The sequence below is a fragment of the Halyomorpha halys genome, unplaced genomic scaffold (genome assembly GCF_000696795.3).
Source record: "Halyomorpha halys isolate HHAL.00 unplaced genomic scaffold, Hhal_1.1 Scaffold202.1, whole genome shotgun sequence".
Lineage (NCBI taxonomy): Eukaryota > Metazoa > Arthropoda > Insecta > Hemiptera > Pentatomidae > Halyomorpha > Halyomorpha halys.
The window spans coordinates 495323-500090 of NW_027116652.1; positions in this window are offsets into that span (position 1 = coordinate 495323).

The window sequence follows — 4768 nt, forward strand, 5'->3', positions numbered from 1 at the left end:
CAATAGTCAGCTGATCTATTGTATATATCTATATGTATCTATATTTGTTTGGGGTTACCTATGGTAACCGAAAGTTTGAAATAGAGGGGCTGCCATATGTAGGCATTAGTAGCACCCCATGTGGCCAACAGCCAAAATTCACCTCCTTCAGCGCTCTCTGTGGTGAGAAGAGATTACCCAGGTATGAGAGAGAGAGCCATCTCGTCTTCTTCCAGAAGCAGTCAATTCTTCTTTGTGCACTCATCAGTAAGATCTACCATGAGTGAGTAGATTTACCTACTTCCTACTCTCAGCGTATTGAATTCTAACGAGAATATGGTTAACATACAGTCGTCTTCTTCACAAACAAGGATATCTGGAAGCAACAAGTTACGTTCTCGAGAAAAGTTAAGTTCTTCATCCACTGCTTCTCATCCAACTCGCCACAGCACCATACAGCATAAATCTACGACATTATGTCGGCCCTTTAGACCCTCCAAAGATTTCAAAACAGCAAATCAAAATATTAGTCCAAGATTATCCGGTAGTTCAGCAGCCACATCTATTTCATCCACAATTTCGATTCACCAATCCACGTCTTCAACGCAAACCTCATCTATACCGAAGATTCCCATTCTCTCGAGAAAACACTCTGCATCATAGGACATCAGCATCCACCATTCAGCACAAAAGATAGTGCTCCTTTCGATAAAAATGGAAGAGGAATTCATAAGGAAGAGAAAGGATCTGTTCGGCGAATGTATTCCGAGGTACTACTCGAGGGTCTTCTAGAATCAGATACAGCTACTAATTCATATATATACAACTGATGTTTCTCGTATCAGTGTTAGAAATCGTTTTGCATCCTCAAAAGCCGATTCTCTAAATCACGCAACTTCGACTGCACATTCCGATAACTTGACAGCAGATAGTCCCATCTTGGAACATTCTAAACAGCATTGAAGCTTCAGCAACTTCAATTCGTGACCGAGGTAATTTGATGTCAATTCGGAATGTAAAGTCAGATAACACGGACCCGAGAAGTTTGGTCAGTAACACCAACACTGTTGATGTCCCTACCCAAGGGTCTAATGGTAGGACCAGGAATGCATCTACAATTGAAAACATATGCCACATCCATCGGAATTCTACTGATGACAGAGTACTGAAATAAGAGAGTCTGAAACCCATTAGCAATCTCTCTTTTGGCTGTTTCTTCACCACAGAAGGTTCTGAAATCAAGGACAAATCTCCTACCAGCCACTTCGGTGCAGCCAAGGTTGAAGATAAAGTCGACTTAAACATGCACCATTCTATGACCTAAGGAGAAATTTAAAATTATTCTTTGGGATCAGCAAATTGATTTAGGTTCTTTTTATTCAGTTTAGTTTTCTTCGTTTTTAGACTCATGTATATGGTTACGGAAAAATGATTATTTTGTACTCTCACACAAGGATTCATTCTGTTCTTTTAGTTAAACATTTCACACCATAGTTACTTAGTTTTTATCCACTCTTGCCAAGCAGGAATTATTAGGGTGGGCAGACACATTCTCAGCATAGTTCCTGGAAGTTGCACACATTGTTTATTTTTGTTTCACATAAGAATTAATTTACTTTTTCTGATTCATATTTCTTTTTTTTTTTATCATTGTGTAAATATAATCCTAACCAAAATTTAAATAGTTTTCAGTTATGTTGTTTAGGACATAATATTACCTTTTCCTTTTGTAAAAAACACTGAGCATAAGTATGACCTCATTTAGTATTGTTTCATCTCTCTCTGTAAATTTCAGCCTACCTACAGCACAGCATAAATCACCCGGAGCGATTTAGGTGGGCGGTTTGTTTCGGGTTACCTATGGTAACTGAAAGTTTGAATTGGAGGGGCTGCCATATGTAGGCATTAGTAGCACCCCATGTGGCCAACAGCCAAAATTCACCTCCTCCAGCGCTCTCTGTGGTGAGAAGAGGTTACTCAGGCTTGAGAGAGAGAGCCATCTTGTCTTCTGCCAGAAGCGGTCAATTCTTCTTTGTTCACTCATCAGTGAATGGTTCCTAGCAGTGGAGGAGAGAGAGGCATAGGAATGCGGAGGGAAGAAGGAACCATGGAGCAAGTACATCTAGCAACAACTAACATCCAGATCATCATCAACCACCTCATTATATCCAAAATTTTCCATAGCCCAGTTATTCTAAATTAATTAACCCTTTTAACCATAATGTTTCATTTCGGCCACCCCCTATACCACCTGTAACTTAGACAATAGAATTTTATTTTCATTCAATTATGTTTCATTTTTCAATTATATGGTCCACTTAAAATCCAACCAGCTAACCAAAAGTAAATGTGTGTCGGGCATTGAGTTGAAGGCATGCTTTATACAATATATAAATATAAATATATGTACTGAACCTAATAAAGCCAGTCTTATACAGGAGTCCAAACGTGTCATTATCTTATCCCTTTTTTTTATGTTTTGCTCTCACCAATACTTAAGTTATAATTATATAAGTATATTTTTGTGTGTGACTTCACTTATTGCGGTTAAACATAATGAAAAAAATTGATCTTGATTGATATTACTTTGGTATATATGGTAATGACAATGTATCTTCTTTTTTTCAGGATGGTTTATACATTCATTGCAATACAAGAGTCTTCTATAGTCTTCTGTAGTGATAATATATTGTCCACTATATTAAGTAGAGCTAGATTATAAACATATAAATGATTTTCTACAAAAACTATTTTTCTCATAGTGTACGAGCAGTAGTCAACAAATATTTTATTTATATTTTTCAAAACTTCTTTAATAACATTTAAAGATTTCGATGATACTACTTTCCTACAGATTATTTCATCGTGCCCCTTATAAATGTCTGGTATATACCCATTCTTTCGATCAGCCAGAGACGGTGAACTGTATCCCAAAGACCAACATCGCCAATATACAAGTAGTGGGTCTGTCCCACTTTAGATACATCTTTCAATGCTCAGCAAATTTGGTCTTCTTTGACACCCAGTGAGAACCAGATGGTTGAGATACTACAGCTGCTGTATTTCTCGTTCTCCATTTTCATGAACCCTGAAGTCTTGGTTTTCCAGATGATCTGGTAGCTTTTGTCATTAACAATCTCGTCTAACTCTTCCGTTTCCGTGGGTCTACTTGCAGTTGAGTCTTTGTTTTCAGATGTGTCTACCTTGTTCTCGGTGTTCGGCATTTCTCCTACCACTGGGATCAACTCTCTTAGGAGCTGTCTCCTGCCTCCAGATGCTGCGCCTCCACCTTGCTCATCCTCGATTGCATTAATCATTACCACCCTTGAGTGCCAGTCCGTGAACATGTTTTCCTTCCTGGGCTTATACTCAATGTCCATGTACAGGCTGAGGACCCCCTTCCATCTAGTGATCTGTGCAGATGTCTCCTTCAGCTTATCAACCCACTGCAGTCTGTGGTCGGTTTGTTTCACTGCCCACACAATTCCCAGCAACTCGCGTTCCAGGGTGCTGAAGCGGGTCTCTGCACCAGTGAGACGTTGACTCGCGTACACTATTGGTTGCCCTCTTCTTAGTCCTGCGATAACACCGCCCTGAGAGCGTATTTGCTTGTATCGGTCGTGAGGGTAAATTTCTTTTTCAATTTGGAAATGCCAGGACTGGTTCCCTATTCCCTGTGGTGTTACCTTTATTCTATTCCCTTTCTTTCGTAGATATAATATCTGAGTGTAATTTTTTTTTTATTGTAAATATATTTTCTTAATTTTTTAAATATATATGTTACATTGAGGTGAATAAGTTGACGAGGATTGTTTGTAAACTGGTTGGGGGGTGTTACAGTCAGTATCAACTGATCGAATGTATATGTATCCAATAAAGCCAGTCTTTTACAGCAGTCCAAGCATGTCATATTTTATTCCTTTTTCTCTTTTTTTTAAAGTGTTGTTTTCACTGACAATTAAGTGGTGCCGAAGCCTAGGGAGCTTTAGATACTGGAGTCATTTTTGTTTAGAAGATATTTTTTTTTTTTTATTTTGTTGTCTCCTTTCATTATTTTAAAATATGGCCAGTAACGGAATCATGAGAGCAGCAGTTCTAAACCTGAAGAGGCTGAACCAAAACAACCCACCTCAAGCTGCAGGAAACCCACCTTTAGCTACAGTGAACCCACCTCTGGCAGAGATCCAGCTACTACCGGAAGTTTCTTTAGCACAAGGTCACGCCACAATGCTAGAATAGATTAAGGTCCATAGAACAACCACCAAGGACCTGAGATAAGAAAATAGAAGTTAAGAATAAGATTTAAAGAAAATTATTCATTAAGGAAACAATAAGTAAAAACTCAAAACCATTGTAATACAATCGATTATTTTGGATCGAAGAGTGGACGTTGAAGATACAAGAGAGGAAAGAGTATTTGTGTTTTGGATTGCCTGGAGAGAGGATGTCCGTCGGCTGGAAGCATGGAGGATTGGAAGCCATTGTTAATACAGGTAGACATAGCATTTTAGAAAAGGAGACGTCAAGACTTATCAAACATCAAAAGAAGACTAAGTAATTGGTTAGTTTTGTTTTAACTAGAATTTAATACTTTTGTAAAATAGCTATTGATTTAGTTTAAGTGTTATTAGTAGTAAAGTGACTATTCTGATTGCCTAGAAATCTGCCCTGAGATTAAGAGTCTATTATATTATAAAATTTAAATAAAATTCTCCTATCTGTTAAATATTAAATATTTTCATTTGAACCCAAGGTATCTTTTAGATATGAGAATTAAGTTAAAACTAAT